We start from the raw sequence: 23,454 nt of genomic DNA on the forward strand, positions 1-23,454 counted from the left end.
CAACAATTCATCAAATACTAAGGCATAAGAGTTTCAATTAAACAAACCCCTTAAAATTTCAAACATGAACCCTAAAATCAAGACAATTAATCAAGAAACATGAAAGAAAAAGCAAGAGATTAGTCAAAATCGGACCTTAACCGGCATGTTTGCACAATGAATTAAAGAAATTAGGTAGCAATTAGTTGTTAATTGAAACTAGGGTTTGAGAGCTCTAACTTCGTTTGAGAGTTTAATGTGAGAGTGGTGGGTGAAAAACTGATCCAAATCCCCTTAAAAGAGTTAAAATCCCGTAGGTTATTTAGTGGGTCGGGTTACCCAATTGATTAAAACCTGACCCCTGGGGTTTGGAACCTGTGTGACAGGTTTGTCGCGCCGCGACATAAGTGGTCGCGCCGCGGCAAAAGGCAATACCTGATTCTGATTCATTAAAAATACATAACCCACAAAACTTTTGAAACCTCGCGCCGCGACCTCAACTGTCGCGCCGCGGCAATGAACGTGTTTGAAATCCATTTTTTGATGGCTTTCTGTAATCAAAACCTGTGTTAAATCACGTCGCGACCCTGTTTGTCGCGCCGCGGCAATTTGCTGGACCTGGTACCTCGACTTTGTTATGTATGCAGCAACCTCAATTACCTTTAATCACCAAAACAACCAACAAAAACAGCAAGTTATCGATCATAATTAATCATTTAGCATTTAAGACTCAGCAAACCCGTGATCAAACCTATTAATACAAACTATACAACAATGTGAACCATGTTTAACGAGTCGTTCACAAAACTCGTTTCCAACTTCAAGTAACCTTAGGATCGGGTTCAACGCGAACCCCGTCATCAATCACCATCGGACCATCAAAATACTTCTTCACACGATGTCCGTTCACCTTAAAAGTAGTACCGCTTGCGTTTTTCAACTCAATCGTACCGTACGGGTACACCTTAACAACCTCAAATGGTCCCGTCCACCGGGACTTAAGTTTTCCTGGTAAAAGTTTTAATCTAGAGTTAAACAAAAGCACTCGATCGCCTTCATTAAACTCTTTTAGACCCTTTAACTTCCTATCGTGCCATTGCTTGGTTTTCTCTTTATAAATTAATGAATTCTCATACGCATCAAGGCGTAATTCACCAAGCTCATTCAATTGTCTCGCCCTTAGGCGTCCGGCTTAATTCAAATCCAAATTGCACTTTTTAAGCGCCCACATAGCCTTATGCTCAATCTCCAACGGGAGATGGCACGCTTTCCCATAAACCAACCGATAAGGAGTGGTACCAATTGGCGTTTTGTAGGAGGTTTGAAACGCCCACAAAGCTTCATCGAGCTTATTCGCCCACTCCTTCGGATTCGACCCCACAGTCTTCTCAAGAATCCCTTTGAGAGCTCGATTGGTGTTCTCAACTTGTCCGCTCGTTTGGGGATGGTATGAAGTAGAAACTTTATGGAGAACTCCATATCGCTTCAATACCTTCTCCATTTGAGCGTTACAAAAATGAGTTCCCCTATCGCTAATCAAAGCTTTAGGAGTTCCAAATCGAGAGAATAAACGCTTAAGAAAGGAAATCACAACTCGTGCATCGTTTGTGGGCAAAGCTTGAGCTTCGGCCTATTTGGACACGTAGTCAATAGCAACGAGTATGTAACTATAATTCTGAGATTTTGGAAATGGCCCCATAAAGTCAATTCCCCAAACGTCAAATACTTCGCAAACTTGGATGCTTTGTTGAGGCATCTCATCCCGTTTGGTGACTTTACCGGCCCTTTGACAAGAATCGCACGACTTGCAAATCCGGTGAGCATCCTTGAAAATTTTTGGCCAAAAGAAGCCGGCATCATAGACTTTACGCCCCGTGATTTGGGGTCCAAAATGCCCACCGGTAGGCCCACTACGGCACTCGGTCAAAATACGCATACACTCCTCACCGGAAATGCACCGGCGGATGACCCCATCGGGACAACAATGAAAAAGATAGGGAGCCTCCCAGAAATAGTACTTAAGGTCACTGAAGAATTTCTTCCTCTTTTGATGCGACCACCATTTTTCCAAGAATCCCCCAACAAGATAATTAGCAATGTCCACGTACCACGGCTCGTCCACCTTGTCCATCGCCATGAGATATTCATCGGGAAAATCATCTTGGATATTCGATTCGTGAAGGACTTCGAGATTTGGATTCTCGAGTCTAGACAAGTGGTCAGCCGCTAGATTTTCAGCACCCTTCTTATCCCGGATCTCGATGTCGAATTCTTGCAAAAGCAAGATCCATCTAAGCAGTCGAGGTTTCGCATCCGGTTTCGAAAATAGGTACTTCAAAGCAGAATGGTCCGTAAACACTATAGTCTTAGACAAGACTAAGTAGGACCTGAACTTATCAAAAGAAAAGACCACCGCAAGGAGCTCCTTTTCAGTGGTAGTATAATTCAATTGTGCTCCCTGCAAGGTCTTGCTTGCACAGTAGATGGGTCGGAAATGTTTCTCGACCCTTTGACCCAAAACAGAGCCAACAGCAAAATCGGAAGCATCGCACATAAGCTCGAATGGAAGGGACCAATTCGGAGCAATTATTATTGGTGCTTTGATTAGTTTCTCCTTAAGAAGATCGAATGCCTTTTGGCACTCGTCGGAGAAATTCAACGGCGTGTCCTTTTCAAGGAGTTTGTTCATCGCGTTAGCGATTTTAGAAAAATCCTTAATAAACCGCCGGTAAAAACCGGCGTGCCCGATAAAACTCCGAACACCCTTAACATCGGTGGGAGGTGGAAGGTTCTTAATAGTCATTTCCTTCGCAGGATCCACCTCAATACCATCCTTGGAAATCTTGTGCCCGAGAACTATGCCCCCTTGAACCATGAAATGGCACTTTTCCCAATTTAGCACAAGATTAGACTTTTCACATCATTCCAACATCCGTTCTAAATTCAGAAGGCATGAATCAAAAGTGTCACCGAAGACTGAAAAGTCATCCATGAACACCTCCATGCAATCCTCTATCATATCGTGGAATATGGCCATCATGCACCTTTGAAAAGTGGCCGGAGCATTGCAAAGGCCAAAGGGCATGCGTCGGTATGAAAATGTGCCATACGGGCACGTGAAAGTAGTTTTCTCCTGGTCCTCGGGCGAGATAGGAATTTGGAAATAGCCCGAAAAACCATCAAGAAAACAATATAAGCTGTTTCCCGCTAACCTCTCTAGCATTTGATCCATGAAAGGTAACGGGAAGTGGTCTTTGCGTGTGGCGTCGTTCAACTTTCGATAGTCAATACAAACACGCCACCCCGTGACAGTCCTAGTGGAAATTAACTCATTTTTATCATTGGTGGTAAGAGTCATACCACCTTTCTTAGGTACACAGTGTACCGGGCTAATCCAAGGACTGTCAGAGATCGGGTAAATCAGACCTGCATCGAGGAGCTTAATGATCTCTTTCTTCACGACATCTTGCATGTGCGGGTTCAACCTCCTTTGACGTTGCACCACAGGTTTGGAGTTATCCTCCATTAGGATTTTGTGGGTGCAATAGGAGGGACTAATACCCTTAATGTCATGAATTTTCCACGCAATGGCCGGTTTATGGGCCTGCAGCATGGTTACAAGCTCAGTTTTCTGACCTGTAGTAAGAGAAGAAGAAATAATTATCGGAAGCTTAGATTCCTCCTGCAAATAAGCGTATTCCAAATGATCTGGAAGTGGCTTCAATTCTAACTCGGGAGGTTCTTCAATTGAAGACTTGCTCCGGTAATCTGCATCACGCTCGAGTTCTTTGAACTCCTCCTCAGTCGGCTCATAGCCGTTTTCCATCAAGGTGGTCAAAATATCCACCTCCTCAACCTGCAACTCTTCATCAATTTCAACCAATGAACATTCTCCTGAACCCTGTAACTCTGGGAATTCCTGCAACAACTCAGAGTGGACATTCACAGTGTTAAGAAAATAGCATACATCATCGGTGTACGCAGGGTATTTTAAAGTATGGTCGATTGAGAAAGTTGCATGCAAATTATCTATCCGAAGGGTCAACTGTTGGCCATAGACATCAATGATACACCTAGCAGTATTTAAAAATGGCCGACCCAAAATCAGTGGAATCCTATCATCCACTTCCATATCTAACACCACGAAATCGGCCAGAAAAACCAACGACCTGGTCTTAACTAGCATATTCTCAATAATTCCACGAGGGAATTTAATAGAGCAGTCTGCTAGCTGAATAGCCATTCGTGTGGGTTTCAACTCCCCGGGGTCTAGCTTCAAATAAATAGAGTAGGGCATTAAATTTATGCTAGCCCCCAGATCTGCCAACGCCCTCATACAATCCAGGTTACCCAGTAAACAAGGAATGGTAAAACTCCCAGGATCCTCAAGCTTCTCGGGAAGCTTGTTTGCAACTACCGCTGAGCATGCGACATCCAACCTGACTGAAGACACGTTCTCCAGCTTCTTCCTGTTAGTTAGCAAGTCCTTAAGAAACCTTGCATACTTGGGCATACCTGCAATCACATCAATAAAAGGAAAATTAATGTTAACTTTTTTAATCAAGTCCATGAACTTGGACTTTTCTGCCTCCAGCTTCTCCAGTCTCTACTTCCTCAGGAATGGGAGCGGTGGTTGATACTCTTTAACTACCGGTTTAGCAGCAACAGTTTCCGGTACCCTCACAACCTTCCCAATCACCTGTTCCGGCTCCGTATCCCCCTCCGGTTCACTAACAATAACCGGTTCCCTATCCTTAACCAACGGCACTCGTAAATCATCCTCATCGGGCTTACTCGGTGAATCATATGCTAAACCACTGCGGGTAGTGATAGCATTAACGTGCCCATTCTTCGGGTTGTTATCGGTCTTACTCGGTAACTCCCCCGGTTTCCTCACATTATTCTGACTAGCAAGCTGACCAATTTGTTTCTCAAGATTCTGAATCGCTGCTTGTTGATTTCGAAACATTTGGTCATTCTTCTCATTGTTCTGAGTAAGAGTGGTAACAAGCTGAGTTTGAGATATCACAAGCTTCTAGATCATAGCTTCAAGGTTGGACTTTTTCTCTTCGGCTTGGGGTTTCTGAAAATACCCGAGAGCTTGCTGTTGATATCCTCCACTAGAACCTGGCTGGAACCTCGAACCTTGATTACCTTGAGGATTATAGGGATTATTGAAATTCCTATTAAACTGCGCACGTCCCTGAAACTGATTGTTGTTTTGCTGACTAATATAAGCTATCTCTTCCTTCTGATTCATAGTCAAACCTGCATCACAATCTTTTGCCAGATGCAATCCCCCACAATACTCACAACCCACCTTCATACCTTGAATGTCCTTATTTATCTTCTCCAAATTCCTACCAAAGGAATCCAACTTAGCACTTATAGACCCAAAATCGTCATAAGCACCATGGGTTTCGGTTCTCTTAACTGAAACTGAATAGAATGACTCATGATCTTGATGCCATTCGTGAGAGTAAGCAGCTTGCTTTTCAATTATCTCTAGTGCCTCTTCTTCGGTCTTATCCATTAACGTACCACCTGCTGCTTGATCAATAGTCTGACGAGTTGGGATATCACACCCCTTGTAGAAAATCTGAACCTTCTGTAAATCATTCAACCCGTGTTGCGGACATGAGCGTAACAAAGTAGCAAAACGGTCCCAAGCATCGAATAATGTCTCACTGCTCTTTTGTCTAAATTGTGAAATTTCTGCTTGAAGTCTAGCAGCTCGAGACGCAGGGAAAAACTTCGATAAAAACTTATCCTCCAAAGTCTCCCAAGAGGTAATCGTGCCCTCTGGTTGCTTATCTAACCATCTCTTGGCTTCTCCCTTAAGAGTCCAAGGGAAAAGCCTTGTCTTGATTGAACTATCCGCAACCTCATGCAACTTAAACAAATTGCAAACATCATTAAAATTACGAAGATGCTCGTTAGCATCCTCAGTATCCTTGCCATAAAATCGGCAATCAGAAGAAATCAAATTCAGGATCGGCCCTGTGATTTGAAAAGGCTGAGTGATGTTCGGTTGAGTAATCGAATTGCCTTGGCCCCCTCGTGTGGCCTTCAACTTTTGTGCCATAGTCTGAGGACGAGGTGGTTGTTCTTGATCGGCCATATCTTCAGTCTCGAAAAGATCTAATGAAATGTAAGATTCTTCTTCTTCTCTGATTTCAGGTGGTGTATCGGGCACCACAGTCTCAGAACTACTTCCCAAATTAATTATATTAGCACTTGAAGAAGATGATGAATCCATTGTAGACTGTTGTTCGTGACTTAACGCTCTGAATAACTCTCTTTCGGGTTCTGCAAATGGTTGAAGAATCGGAGAATTAGAAGAACGCGTATGTGGCATGCACTACCTGTTACCTGCGAAATCACAACTAACAACTGATTAAACGCACCGATTCAACTGAGAATAACGAAAAGAAATAATAAACTATAACTAAACTAAACTAAGAACAATTAGATAACAATCTTAATTTTCGACACAACTTTCCCCGGCAGCGGCGCCAAAAACTTGATGTGTGAAATCTAGTATATAATTTATCTCTGGAAAATGCCGGTTTAAAGATTACTACACAATAACGGGCAGTGTACCCGATCGTGTAATAGTATAAAATTGGTAATTCCGAAATCGTTCCAAGGACAGTTTAAACGTGAGAATTAAGATTGTATTAATAAAATAAACTAAGTTAATCTATGAAAATCGAAAGTACGAGATAGTTTGTTTTGGTGGCTATTTAACGATTAGCCAAATCAAAGATTGATTAAAAGTAAAAGACGATATTTTTGTATTTTTAAGTTTATAAAAATAAATGCTGACTCAACAAAAAGTAAAGATATTTGAATTCAATAGATAAAAGAATGTTCGCCTAGATCTCCTATTCGCAGTGTTGGATGATTTGTTATTAAGCACTAGTTCTATTTATCAATGCACGCAATTACAGAGTCGGTTTACCCAGAGTTCTCTTTTAGCAAACACGTCAAACTAGGATTTATTGGCTTAGGGTTCCCTTTCACCAAAGACCTCTTTCGTTTGTGACTTAGTAACTAGCTAATTATAAGATTAAGATTTAATTGGTTACGCGTTCGCTCCACACAATTCACCCCTATTTTGTTCAATCAATGTTACCCGGTTTACCCCCTTGGTCCAGTAAGCACCCAATCGGTTAAGACAAATCAATTGGAAATTAGATCACTAAATTGAAACAGGGTTCCCTTTGTTCAAACAAGATTCACTAATCAACCTAGTAACAATAATCAACACCCACAAGAATGGTTCTTAATCAAAACTCATAATTATCATGTATTAATTAATAAAACTACAAAGTATCATCCAAACACATGCAAATATTCAATCTAGACAAACATTAAAAGTTTAGCCAAAAATCATGGCTAGAACATAAATCACAATCAAAGTAATAGAAGAATTCATTGTTTTAAACAAAGAGATTAACCTAATTAATGATTGAATCTTGAACGATAGACGGATCGAGAATTGTTTCCGGAATGATTGATGCCTTAGAATGACCTTGGAGTTCTCCAAAGATCACCAAAAATTGTCCAAAAGCTGCCCCAATTCGTCTGGATGGAAGAATCAATAATTAGGGTATTTTTCGGGCCTTTTATAGCTTGCCAAAATCACCTGAACCGACACACGATCGCGCCGCGGCCATAATTATCGCGCCGCGACATATAACATGAAATTTCAACCTCTTTAAACCAACTTCTGATCTGAAAACTCGTCATTCGTCGCGCCGCGGGCTCATTTGTCGCGCCGCGACAATGCATTGAAACTGATTCCTTCGTTTATTTTTCTCTTTTTACTTGCTCTAATTATCTCAACACCTCATGAATCAATAAAACATTAACGTTTTAATCCTCGATGTACTAATAATAACAACCAATTGACAAAATGCCTCAAAAGCTTCAAAAACCGCATCTCTTCTACAAATAGCTCTTCAAACTCGAACATTCTCAATATTATCAAAATAAACACCAAATCGTATCCGAACGGACTAAATTATGATCGATATCACTAAGGAAAACGTGTATAAAATATGCGATATCAAGTACGTAGACGCAACGGAAATGATAAACACTAGTTTGACCTCACGAGCAATACTCCCGAATAATACCCATCACCTCCATAGCTATAACCCATAATTTCCTTAGCTTCGACTCATTCGAAGAACAATTTTTTTGAAATCATTGGACAGCACTCCGTCGTAATATTTTATGTATAATACAACTAATAATAATATTCCTAACCATAATATTAATAATAATATTAATAATATTAATAATAATAATAATAATAATAATAATAATAATAATAATAATAATAATCATAATAATAATAATAATAATAATAATAATAATAATATATAATTATATGTATGCGAGAGAGAGATAGGTGAATTATGAAACACTGAATCAGAAATCGATCGAGTTTTATAGATGTTGAGCTCACCTACCCCCCATGCGATCGCATGGGGATTGTGAGGGGAACCCATGCGATCGCACTAGTCACAGCTCACATATTGCGTTTTCCTCGTGGGCTGCCGATTTTTATTATATAATATTTTTATTAATTAATAATTAATAATTAATAATCTATAAAATTATTTATATATTATATAATATTCACGAGCCTAGTTGATTGGTAATTTTAGTTCCGATGACTTATGCGTTGTTGTTCGACTAATGTCCCAGTTCCGGTTTCTCGAACGCATTTTCGTACGCTTAGAAAACTGGTACTTTACATTTCGTGACTCGTACCCTTGTCAAAATATAGACTTAAATTATCAATAAACTATATCACTCGAAATGTAACTTTAACGTTCGAGTGTTTTGGTCATTTGCTTCTTTAATTCAACTTCTCGTTATTTATATATATGATAATATTAATTTAAATCAAAACGTTTTGTATCTAGTTAATATTATATTTAATCACCTTGTAATATATATATATATATATATATATATATATACACACACACACACACATATATATATACATATATATATATATATACACACATATATATCTTCATTTAAATATATAAATTTGTACATATTATATATAATTAAAATACTCATTTAATAATATAATATTTAGTTTTTCAAAACTAATTATATTTCAAAGTATAATTTAAAATCGTTTACATAACGGAAAATTTTATATCATATAACGTTTTCATTTTAAAACTTGAATAGATATAGTTCATTTATGTACTAGCGTTTATTTTAACTTCTTAAACGTTCTAATTAACATAAGTAAATATCAATTGAATCAATAAACCAGTGTTACTATCGTTTACTTAATTAATTTGAAATCATATATATTTATTCAATATTCATAGACACGTTTTAAATATACGACGCAAGTTATTTATATATTTAATTCTAAAAATTAATATTCCCATTTATTGTATATATATATTTATACACATGTCCATTAATAAATGGTTGTTCGTGAATTTAAGGGTAAAGTCGTATGACATCATATTAATGTAACACAATAATTTGTCTATCTGATCGACATTCATTATCTAAGTTATTTATACTACATGTTTTCACTTTCTCATTAAATATTATGAGAGTTAAATAATTTACTTATCAAGAATCACGAGAAAATTATTGTAAAGCATGAATTGGAAATCAAATAGGAATCTCCACTAATATTTGTCTAACTCTTGTTAATTGACACATTTGTTCTTACTTGTAAATCACTTTACAATTTTCTGAATATTGATAAAAAGAATAGATTTCTCAAATCACAGTGGACCTCACAACAGAGACCCGTAATCATATCACAGTGTATCTGATAATTTAATCATTTGATATTATCTTTTAATCTCGTCGATAAATATAATAAAGTTATATTGAAACAAATACGTTCATGTAAAGTATTATACACCTAATACTTTGTTAACGTTTTCAATTAATATAACTATTTATTATATATACATATTTATACACATAAATGTTCGTGAATCGCCGAGCACGGTCAAAGGGTAACTGATAACATGAATGTAGGTCCAAAATTTTTTAGATTCAACTATACAAACTTTGCTTATCGTGTCAGAAACATATAAAGATTAAGTTTAAATTTAGTCGGAAATTTCCGGGTCGTCACAGTATTATCCTATATATGTTGTTATAAAATTAATAATTTTAATAAATAAAAAATAATTTAAGTATTGTGTTTTTTTATTAAATAATGTATTTTTTAAGTATTGTTTTTTTAATTAATGTAATTTTTATTAATGAAATTTAGTATTTCATTTGTTTTTATATTTTTAATATATAATTAAATTAATTAATATTATTAAAAGTGTTAAAAACAATTAAATAATGATTTAACACTGAGATTTAACACTGAACGATTTCCCTGTTTTGGCCTCAGTGTTAAATCCAGTGTGAAATTTAACACTGAAATTTAACACTGAACGACTCCTAGTGCTCTAATAAATCCTTACTACATTCATTATTTTGGTTATCCAAAGGGGAAGAATTGAATTAATCTTATTCGTTTTCAAAAAAAGACCCACATTTTTTTACACGGTATCCTATTAATGAGATGGGAAAAATTAGAAGAAATTATTTTAAAATGGGCTGATATCAAATTCATTTACAAAAATACCATAGTATAGGTTCAAAGAAACAAGCTCGTAGGTTTCAATATTCGTGCATGGTTTAAAATGTTTTCTAACTGGTTAGAGTATTCACCTACAAAAAATAATTTTATTGCTTTCTATGTTACTTATTCAAAGACAAACAGAATTGGCGTAACGGGGGAGATGTCTGTACTGTCAAAGGATTTAATGAAGTGGAAAAAGGTGAATTCTTTGTCATATATTTGTCTTATTTTATGGTACATATATGAACTCTTTATACGTATACTTTTTGCATTTTTATCTATATTATCCTATATACTAATAACAAGAGTGAATGGTGCCCCCGATTGGTTGGGGTACTATTCATGTTCCCCGTTACTATTCCCTTTCTTTTTTTAGTGTACATTTTTTTAACACGCATTTGTTTTTCTAATATGTCTCTATCACTTGGGGAAAATGGGTGGGATAACATATACCAACACATACAACAACTATAATTCACAAACTTCTCCTGCTACTGATTGGTCAGGGGTACTATTCATGTTCCCCGTTACTATTCCATTTCCTTTTTTTACTGTACATTTTTTTTTATTACGCATTTGTTTTCCTAATATATATCTCTATTACTTGGAGAAAATCGGCGGGATAACATATAGCAACACATAAACAACTATTATTTACAAACTTCTCTTTTTTTCTTCCATTTTTTCCCTATGTTTTTTTTATTAAAATCATTCCCATCAAAGCGGAGTTTTTTTTACTTAGCTGCGAAGCGCGTGACCATCATTCTTGTTTGAACTATTTTTGCACTCTCAGTAGGGTAGTTCAAGATCCGCCACTGCACATAATTATGTACACCACCAAATTTTATCCGTTTAAGAAAAACTTACCCGTAATTAATTAGTACAAGATGTTTGTTAGACTCACATAAATTTTAAATACAGTTATTCATACACTTGTAACTTGTAAGACCATTCTGATTAATGACATCCTCCCTTTTCAGGACAGACCACCACATCATTATTACATCAACTTTCTCCCTCAATTTTCTCCCCACTCCCCATCACACACGCACCCCTCATAATCATGACATACTTTCTCACATCACATGACTCCACCTTTTATTATTATTATTATTATTATTATTATTTATATATACTAACAGCCACCATCTTTTTGGTCGTTTAGGGCCAACAAACAAAAAAAACGACACACAACAAAACAAATGGAAAAAACCAACTTTGACCCCCCAAGTTCTAGCAATATGCAACTTCACCCCACAAAACAGGGGTACAAAATGTCAAATCCTTATTTTAATTAATAACCTCCACCCGCTTTTTCATATACACATATCTTCCCGCTCGGTGCCAGTTAAATTTTTCCGAGACCACCGTTCAGCTTTAAAAAATCTCAAGAACCCAACGGAACTAACTACACGCGAAACGGACATCGTTAAAAAACACTAAATAACGGGCCCTATATTCTCGCTCGGTGCGAGTTAAATTTTTCCGAGACCACCGTTCAACTCGAAACAATTTTACGAACACAACGCGACTAACTATACGCGAAACGGACATCGTTAAAAAAGCTTTACATACATATACATACACGTCCAACAAACAACCCAACCTACTAGATATATTAGGTACCAAACAACGTATATCCAAATTCGACCGCGCGTCGAATACAACCGCAGCAACGCGCGGTCGAATTTTCTCTAGTTAATTATTATTATTATTATTATTATTATTATTATTATTTAATTTTTAAATATTTAATTTAAATACAAATTATACTAATAATCAAAAAACGTTAATTAAAATAGCATTACAATAAATTTAGAAATTACACTAAATTTTAAACAATACATTAACTTAAACATAAATAAAAAACAATAAAACTACGCGTCACATTCATGCCCTCATTAGTCTTCACATTTTCCTTCATGTTATTCTTCATCACTTTCATCATGTTCAGTTGTGTTTGAAGGTCTTACTCTTGGAATGTGTCGAACATGGAAATTATCCGGAAGATTCCAAATGTGTTCGTTGAGCTTTAGTCGTAATAGATGATGAACGGTTGAATGTCGCAATTCTTGATTCATGCGAATGTGCGCTTCAACCCTTTCCTCGACTGATCTTCTTAGTCGACGAGACGGTCTATAATTCTCTTCTAGTCCACACATTGCACATTCGTTATCTTCGGTGATCATATTGTGCAATATAACACAAGTGAACAATATTCTTCGGATTCTTTCGATATAGAATCGTCGGCTAGGGTTTTTGATGATTTGTCAACGACCTTGAAGCACTCTTAATGCCCCTTCAATATCTTTCCGAGAAGATTCTTGAAACTTTTTGAATTTTGCTGCTTTTGGGTCAGGCATATTTTGAACTATTTAACTAACGTCGCCCAATCGGGATATACACCATCGGTTAGGTAGTAACCCTTAGTGAAGTTACACCCATTAACCAAAAAATTACAAGATGGAGCAGTGCCTTGAAGTAACTCGTTAAATAAATTGGATTGATTAAGCACGTTAATGTCGTTGTATGAACTAGCGGGTCCAAAGTAAGCGTGTCAAATCCATAAATCATATGAAGCTACTACTCTAACAAGATTGTTGGGTATTGATGATCGCCTCGTGTGTAATGTCCTTTAAAGTTGTATGGACAATTTTTTCACGCCCAATGCATACAATCTAGATTACCTAACATTCTCGGGAAATCATGTAATTCTGCATGTTTGGCTATTAAACGTTGTACGTCGTTTGGAGTCGATTTTCTCAAATACTCAAATGAAAACAAGTGGACACACTTTTACAAAATTTATTTAAACACAGATAAGATGTTTGTTGGCACATATATAAATACTCATCAAAAGCATCGGGGGCGTTATCGTATTACTGATGTTCATTTTTGAAAAACATTAAAACCTAACAACCGTGTAGCATCCCGCCGTTGCCTGAAAAAAATTAATCTAGAATTGGTTCTTGAGAGTAAAACAGTATACCTTGGGATATGCGTAGGGATGGCAATGGATACCCGATCCAATGGATATCCATCCGATCCACCCGATTATTCGTGGATATGGACGATCTAAATGGATATAGATACGGATATGGATGAACCGAAATGGATATGGATATGGATATGGATGAAAAGTTTCATCCATGCATGAACCCGCTTTCACTCGAAATAACTAAATATATAAATTTACAACTCGGATTAATATCATGTAGGACTGATCCTATAACGTCTTCAAAAATAATCTCCGGGGAAAGTCGGCTCAACAGAAAAATAAGCATTCCACAAACGCATAGTGGTTCCCTCTCAGTCTCTTGGTATAAATCTTCTAGGTGCCCTTGGAATTGGTTTGACAATTTCTTCATCACTTTCATCGCTTAACATATCAAGCATATCGGGTGCGAAATATTAAAATCGAAACTTTCAATTATAAGTAATTTCTTTTCCAACTTCGACTTTCAATTATATTTTGTGTGCTATATAAGATTTGATGAATATCATGCGGTAAAATATATTTAAAAGTTAATTTATTGATATAAATTTTGTGCGAGTAATATATAATACAAATAATAATATTAAAGTCAAAATTAAAAATAAAGAGTATTCTAAGTTAAAGTATGACTATTAATATGAGACGGAATAAATACATGTTATTATACGAATGTCTTTTTATAAACTTTTGAGTTGATAGCAAGTGACTAGTTGTCTCTTGTTATCGTGCTATTAGCCTGTTACTCTATTAGCGACAGACGGCATATTGATGGGCCCATGTTTGTGTCTTTTTGGGCCACTGTTTGATTGTTTATCACGCGACGCTTTGGCCCGCAATTTCGGGTCCCCAATTCCCCAAAGGCGTGCGGTTTTGCATATTGTCTGGAGCTTATCAGTGATACGTGGCAATTGTGCATTGGCTCACTTTTTAAAATTGATCGAGCTAAAAGAACCAAAGATAATTATACAGCATACAATACACTTATACACAAATTTTTCGGTTGAAGCTCTTCTTAACACGACTCGGTTTGCTTTGCGGCTGGTTATTAAGAATGACAAATTGCTAAAAAAGTAAGGCATAAGTCAAAATTTCTTAATAAATAAAATTTCATTTTTTATTTGTTAATAAAGAATGGTTTTAATTTGATGTTTAAAAAAAGTGTATGATTAAAAAATGAACGCAATTCAGGTAAAAATTGACATATACCATTTTTATTTAGTTTTTTTTTTTTTTTTTACTAGCTTGTATATTTCATGTGTCATAACTTTATTGTCAAAATTACATGAAGTGTAAGTTACAAAAAGTTGAGAGTATTTGATTAAGTTTGTCTGTTTGAAGGTGAAAAGGGAGTGTGTGTGATGAGGCTTCTACTTTACATGAAGGGAGGAGTCTAATTATAGTTCATAAACTCCTTGTACAAGATTAGAGAGTTATATGATATAAAATGATACATCAATACTTCTAAAGTGTAATGTAGCAATATCACACAAATTACATCAATAAAGGTGATCATATCAAATCTAACCATGAATCAACCTTAGAATAATTATTTCGACCCACAAATAAATCTTCCTCCACACCTCGAATGCAACATCACAAGTGAATAAAACATGACCCGTAAATTCTACACCATAGTAACAGTCCTGGCAGCGAACCTTGACAATCTTCAAACCACGTATCAATAAATTGAGACGAGTTAAAAGTCTATCAATAGCCACTCTCCACAAAAATACACGTATCTTCCTTGGTAATGTTTTGATCCACCTTGTACTAGGATGAATTAAAGGAAGCATAACACGATCAATGTGGTCTTTGTAGCACTTGCAGAATAGCTATCATATCTTGTGACAAGCTGCCCACGAACGAGAATCACGAACATCTAAGATATTTACATTGATCACGATCTCATTCAGTTCATGGAGCGCCACCAAGTGTCTGCAAAAAAATAATAATATTCCCGTTTCCAACTTCATTACCAGATCTCATTATCGAATGAGTGGCGGATCTTGAACGAAATTACCAGGAGGGCCAAAATAGTTTCCTAAAGTATTAGAAGGGCCCATATATAATTTTTTTTAATTCCTCTTGAAGATGTAATTCGGACCTTAGATCATACGTTGTATCTAGATTAATGGCGGAAACACTAATTAGAATGAGTCGAATACGTATTAGACTAACGGGATCGAATTAACCAATGAATAATTGATAGAATTGATGCCTAAGACTGTGTATTCGGTTGGTAAGGGTTTTGGGACGATTATCAGCAAGTAATACGACGGCCTAAGGGTTTATGGTGTGTAACCTAACACAAAACCACGAAACCCGTATATATACTAAATACAGTGACCATCGGCCGGTGGTCGGGGACCTTCGGCCGATGGTGACAGTCCCTCGACCGATGGTCCCTACCATCGGTCGATGGTCTTGAGCAGCCAACCGACTGCTTGACCTATTCACGACATTATACTAAGCATCATAAACACAAAGTATAAATGTCCACGTACATATATGACTGAAATATCAAGTACATAACAAATAGAACAATAAACGTAATAGAACTCGGGATTTATGCACCAACAAACTGAAATGTCCCGTTCTTATTGATTAAAAACGTTCCATATTAATTGATTTCGTTTCGAGGTTTTGACCTCTATATGAGACGTTTTTCAAAGACTGCATTCATTTTTAAACAAACCATAACCTTTATTTCATCAATAAAGGTTTAAAAAGCTTTACGTAGATTATCAAATAATGATAATATAAAATATCCTGTTTACACACGACCATTACATAATGGTTTACAATACAAATATGTTACAACAAAATAAGTTTCTTGAATGCAGTTTTTACACAATATCATACAAGCATGGACTCCAAATCTTGTCCTTATTTAAGTATGCGACAGCGGAAGCTCTTAATAATCACCTGAGAATAAACATGCTTAAAACGTCAACAAAAATGTTGGTGAGTTATAGGTTTAACCTATATATATCAAATCGTAACAATAGACCACAAGATTTCATATTTCAATACACATCCCATACATAGAGATAAAAATCATTCATATGGTGAACACCTGGTAACCGACATTAACAAGATGCATATATATAAGAATATCCCCATCATTCCGGGACACCTTTCGGATATGATATAAATTTCGAAGTACTAAAGCATCCGGTACTTTGGATGGGGTTTGTTAGGCCCAATAGATCTATCTTTAGGATTCGTGTCAATTAGGGTGTCTGTTCCCTAATTCTTAGATTACCAGACTTAATAAAAAGGGGCATATTCGATTTCGATAATTCAACCATAGAATGTAGTTTCACGTACTTGTGTCTATTTTGTAAATCATTTATAAAACCTGCATGTATTCTCATCCCAAAAATATTAGATTTTAAAAGTGGGACTATAACTCACTTTCACAGATTTTTACTTCGTCGGGAAGTAAGACTTGGCCACTGGTTGATTCACGAACCTATAACAATATATACATATATATCAAAGTATGTTCAAAATATATTTACAACACTTTTAATATATTTTGATGTTTTAAGTTTATTAAGTCAGCTGTCATCGTTAGTAACCTATAACTAGTTGTCCACAGTTAGATATACAGAAATAAATCGATAAATATTATCTTGAATCAATCCACGACCCAGTGTATACGTATCTCAGTATTGATCACAACTCAAACTATACATATTTTGGAATCAACCTCAACCCTGTATAGCTAACTCCAACATTCACATATAGAGTGTCTATGGTTGTTCCGAAATATATATAGATGTGTCGACATGATAGGTCGAAACATTGTATACGTGTCTATGGTATCTCAAGATTACATAATATACAATACAAGTTGATTAAGTTATGGTTGGAATATATTTGTTACCAATTTTCACGTAGCTAAAATGAGAAAAATTATCCAATCTTGTTTTACCCATAACTTCTTCATTTTAAATCCGTTTTGAGTGAATCAAATTGCTATGGTTTCATATTGAACTCTATTTTATGAATCTAAACAGAAAAAGTATAGGTTTATAGTCGGAAAAATAAGTTACAAGTCATTTTTGTAAAGGTGGTCATTTCAGTCGAAAGAACGACGTCTAGATGACCATTTTAGAAAATATACTTCCACTTTGAGTTTAACCATAATTTTTGGATATAGTTTCATGTTCATAATAAAAATCATTTTCTCAGAATAAAAACTTTTAAATCAAAGTTTATCATAGTTTTTAATTAACTAACCCAAAACAGCCTGCGGTGTTACTACGACGGCGTAAATCCGGTTTTACGGTATTTTTCGTGTTTCCAGGTTTTAAATCATTAAGTTAGCATATCATATAGATATAGAACATGTGTTTAGTTTATTTTAAAAGTCAAGTTAGAAGGATTAACTTTTGTTTGCGAACAAGTTTAGTATTAACTAAACTATGTTCTAGTGATTACAAGTTTAAACCTTCGAATAAGATAGCTTTATATGTATGAATCGAATGATGTTATGAACATCATTACTACCTTAAGTTCCTTGGATAAACCTACTGGAAAATAGAAAAATGGATCTAGCTTCAATGGATCCTTGGATGGCTCGAAGTTCTTGAAGCAGAATCATGACACGAAAACAAGTTCAAGTAAGATCATCACTTAAAATAAGATTGTTATAGTTATAGGAATTGAACCAAAGTTTGAATATGATTATTACCTTGTATTAGAATGATAACCTACTGTAAGAAACAAAGATTTCTTGAGGTTGGATGATCACCTTACAAGATTGGAAGTGAGCTAGCAAACTTGAAAGTATTCTTGATTTTATGAAACTAGAACTTTTGGAATTTATGAAGAACACTTAGAACTTGAAGATAGAACTTGAGAGAGATCAATTAGATGAAGAAAATTGAAGAATGAAAGTGTTTGTAGGTGTTTTTGGTCGTTGGTGTATGGATTAGATATAAAGGATATGTTATTTTGTTTTCATGTAAATAAGTCATGAATGATTACTCATATTTTTGTAATTTTATGAGATATTTCATGCTAGTTGCCAAATGATGGTTCCCACATGTGTTAGGTGACTCACATGGGCTGCTAAGAGCTGATCATTGGAGTGTATATACCAATAGTACATACATCTAAAAGCTGTGTATTGTACGAGTACGAATACGGGTGCATACGAGTAGAATTGTTGATGAAACTGAACGAGGATGTAATTGTAAGCATTTTTGTTAAGTAGAAGTATTTTGATAAATGTATTGAAGTCTTTCAAAAGTGTATAAATACATATTAAAACACTACATGTATATACATTTTAACTGAGTCGTTAAGTCATCGTTAGTCGTTACATGTAAGTGTTGTTTTGAAACTTTTAGGTTAACGATCTTGTTAAATGTTGTTAACCCAATGTTTATAATATCAAATGAGATTTTAAATTATTATATTATCATGATATTATCATGTATGAGTATCTCTTAATATGATATATATACATTAAATGTCTTTACAACGATAATCGTTACATATGTGTCTCGTTTAAAAATCATTAAGTTAGTAGTCTTGTTTTTACATATGTAGTTCATTGTTAATATACTTAATGATATGTTTACTTATCATAGTATCATGTTAACTATATATATATCCATATATATGTCATCATATAGTTTTTACAAGTTTTAACGTTCGTGAATCACCGGTCAACTTGGGTGGTCAATTGTCTATATGAAACATATTTCAATTAATCAAGTCTTAACAAGTTTGATTGCTTAACATGTTGGAAACATTTAATCATGTAAATATCAATCTCAATTAATATATATAAACATGGAAAAGTTCGGGTCACTACAGTACCTACCCGTTAAATAAATTTCGTCCCGAAATTTTAAGCTGTTGAAGGTGTTGATGAATCTTCTGGAAATAGATGCGGGTATTTCTTCTTCATCTGATCTTCACGCTCCCAGGTGAACTCGGGTCCTCTACGAGCATTCCATCGAACCTTAACAATTGGTATCTTGTTTTGCTTAAGTCTTTTAACCTCACGATCCATTATTTCGACGGGTTCTTCGATGAATTGAAGTTTTTCGTTGATTTGGATTTCATCTAACGGAATAGTGAGATCTTCTTTAGCAAAACATTTCTTCAAATTCGAGACGTGGAAAGTGTTATGTACAGCCGCGAGTTATTGAGGTAACTCAAGTCGGTAAGCTACTGGTCCGACACGATCAATAATCTTGAATGGTCCAATATACCTTGGATTTAATTTCCCTCGTTTACCAAATCGAACAACGCCTTTCCAAGGTGCAACTTTAAGCATGACCATCTCTCCAATTTCAAATTCTATATCTTTTCTTTTAATGTCAGCGTAGCTCTTTTGTCGACTTTGGGTAGTTTTCAACCGTTGTTGAATTTGGATGATCTTCTCGGTAGTTTCTTGTATAATCTCCGGACCCGTAATCTGTCTATCCCCCACCTCACTCCAACAAATCGGAGACCTGCACTTTCTACCATAAAGTGCTTCAAACGGCGCCATCTCAATGCTTGAATGGTAGCTGTTGTTGTAGGAAAATTCTGCTAACGGTAGATGTCGATCCCAACTGTTTCCGAAATCAATAACACATGCTCGTAGCATGTCTTCAAGCGTTTGTATCGTCCTTTCGCTCTGCCCATCAGTTTGTGGATGATAGGCAGTACTCATGTCTAGACGAGTTCCTAATGCTTGCTGTAATGTCTGCCAGAATCTTGAAATAAATCTGCCATCCCTATCAGAGATAATAGAGATTGGTATTCCATGTCTGGAGATGACTTCCTTCAAATACAGTCGTGCTAACTTCTCCATCTTGTCATCTTCTCTTATTGGTAGGAAGTGTGCAGATTTGGTGAGACGATCAACTATTACCCAAATAGTATCAAAACCACTTGCAGTCCTTGGCAATTTAGTGATGAAATCCATGGTAATGTTTTCCCATTTCCATTCCGGGATTTCGGGTTGTTGAAGTAGACCTGATGGTTTCTGATGCTCAGCTTTGACCTTAGAACACGTCAAACATTCTCCTACGTATTTAGCAACATCGGCTTTCATACCCGGCCACCAAAAATGTTTCTTGAGATCCTTGTACATCTTCCCCGTTCCAGGATGTATTGAGTATCTGGTTTTATGAGCTTCTCTAAGTACCATTTCTCTCATATCTCCAAATTTTGGTACCCAAATCCTTTCAGCCCTATACTGGTTCCGTCTTCCCGAATATTAAGATGCTTCTCCGATCCTTTGGGTATTTCATCCTTTAAATTTCCCTCTTTTAAAACTCCTTGTTGCGCCTCCTTTATTTGAGTAGTAAGGTTATTATGAATCATTATATTCATAGATTTTACTCGAATGGGTTCTCTGTCCTTCCTGCTCAAGGCATCGGCTACCACATTTGCCTTCCCCGGGTGGTAACGAATCTCAAAGTCGTAATCATTCAATAATTCAATCCACCTACGCTGCCTCATATTCAGTTGTTTCTGATTAAATATGTGTTGAAGACTTTTGTGGTCGGTATATATAATACTTTTGACCCCATATAAGTAGTGCCTCCAAGTCTTTAATGCAAAAACAACCGCGCCTAATTCCAAATCATGCGTCGTATAATTTTGTTCGTGAATCTTCAATTGTCTAGACGCATAAGCAATCACCTTCGTTCGTTGCATTAATACACAACCGAGACCTTGCTTTGATGCATCACAATAAATCACAAAATCATCATTCCCTTCAGGCAATGACAATATAGGTGCCTTAGTTAGCTTTTTCTTTAATAACTGAAACGCTTTCTCTTGTTCATCATTCCATTCAAATTTCTTCCCTTTATGCGTTAATGCAGTCAAGGGTTTTGCTATTCTGGAAAAGTCTTGGATGAACCTTCTGTAGTAACCAGCTAGTCCTAAAAACTGGCGTATGTGTTTCGGAGTTTTCGGGGTTTCCCACTTTTCAACAGTTTCTATCTTTGCCGGATCCACCTTAATACCTTCTTTGTTCACTATGTGACCGAGGAATTGAACTTCTTCCAACCAAAATGCACACTTTGAAAACTTAGCGTACAATTCTTCCTTTCTCAATACTTCTAACACCTTTCTCAAATGTTCACCGTGTTCTTGGTCATTCTTTGAGTAAATAAGTATGTCATCAATGAAAACAATGACAAACTTGTCAAGGTATGGTCCACACACTCGGTTCATAAGGTCCATGAACACAGCTGGTGCATTAGTTAAACCAAAAGGCATGACCATAAACTCGTAATGACCATAACGTGTTCTAAAAGCAGTCTTTGGAATATCATCTTCTTTCACCCGCATTTGATGATACCCGGAACGTAAGTCAATCTTTGAATAAACAGACGAGCCTTGTAGTTGATCAAATAAGTCGTCGATTCTCGGTAGTGGGTAGCGGTTCTTGATGGTAAGTTTGTTCAACTCTCGGTAGTCGATACACAACCTGAATGTACCATCTTTCTTCTTGACAAACAAAACAGGAGCTCCCCACGGTGATGTGCTTGGTCGAATGAAACCACGCTCTAAAAGTTCTTGTAATTGGCTTTGCAGTTCTTTCATCTCGCTGGGTGCGAGTCTGTAAGGAGCACGAGCTATTGGTGCAGCTCCTGGTACAAGATCTATTTGAAATTCAACGGATCGATGTGGGGGTAATCCCGGTAATTCTTTCGGAAATACATCGGGAAATTCTTTTGCAATGGGAACATCATTGATGCTCTTTTCTTCAGTTTGTACTTTCTCGACGTGTGCTAGAACAGCATAGCAACCTTTTCTTATTAGTTTTTGTGCCTTCAAATTACTAATAAGATGTAGCTTCGTGTTGCCCTTTTCTCCGTACACCATTAAGGGTTTTCCTTTTTCTCGTATAATGCGAATTGCATTTTTGTAACAAACGATCTCTGCTTTCACTTCTTTCAACCAGTCCATACCGATTATCACATCAAAACTCCCTAACTCTACTGGTATTAAATCAATCTTAAATGTTTCGCTAACCAGTTTAATTTCTCGATTCCGACATATATTATCTGCTGAAATTAATTTACCATTTGCTAATTCGAGTAAAAATTTACTATCCAAAGGCGTCAATGGGCAACTTAATTTAGCACAAAAATCTCTACTCATATAGCTTCTATCCGCACCCGAATCAAATAAAACGTAAGCAGATTTATTATCAATAAGAAACGTACCCGTAACAAGCTCCGGGTCTTCCTGTGCCTCTGCCGCATTAATATTGAAAACTCTTCCGCGGCCTTGTCCATTCGTGTTCTCCTGGTTCGGGCAATTTCTAATAATGTGGCCCGGTTTTCCACATTTATAACAAACTACATTGGCATAGCTTGCTCCGACACTACTTGCTCCGCCATTACTCGTTCCGACACCATTTGTTCCTTTCGTTCTATTAACCCCTGGTCCGTAGACCTCACACTTCGCCGCGCTATGACCATTTCTTTTACACTTGTTGCAAAATTTGGTGCAGAACCCCGAGTGATACTTTTCACACCTTTGGCATAGCTGCTTCTGATTGTTGTTGTTGTTGCGGTTATTATTGTTGTTGGGATGATTGTTGTAGTTGCTGTTGTTGTTGTTGTTGTTGTTGTTGTTGTTGTTGTTGGGCCGTTTGTTGTAGTTGCGATTGATGTTGCGATTGTTGGGATAATTGTTGCGATTGCTGTTGTTGTTGTATTGGTGATTCTTATCACCATTTTCCTCCCACTTTCTTTTGACTTGCTTCACATTGGCCTCTTCAGCAGTCTGTTCTTTAATTCTTTCTTCAATCTGGTTCACTAGTTTGTGAGCCATTCTACATGCCTGTTGTATG

Source organism: Rutidosis leptorrhynchoides, chromosome 2, assembly GCF_046630445.1.
Source record: "Rutidosis leptorrhynchoides isolate AG116_Rl617_1_P2 chromosome 2, CSIRO_AGI_Rlap_v1, whole genome shotgun sequence".
Lineage (NCBI taxonomy): Eukaryota > Viridiplantae > Streptophyta > Magnoliopsida > Asterales > Asteraceae > Rutidosis > Rutidosis leptorrhynchoides.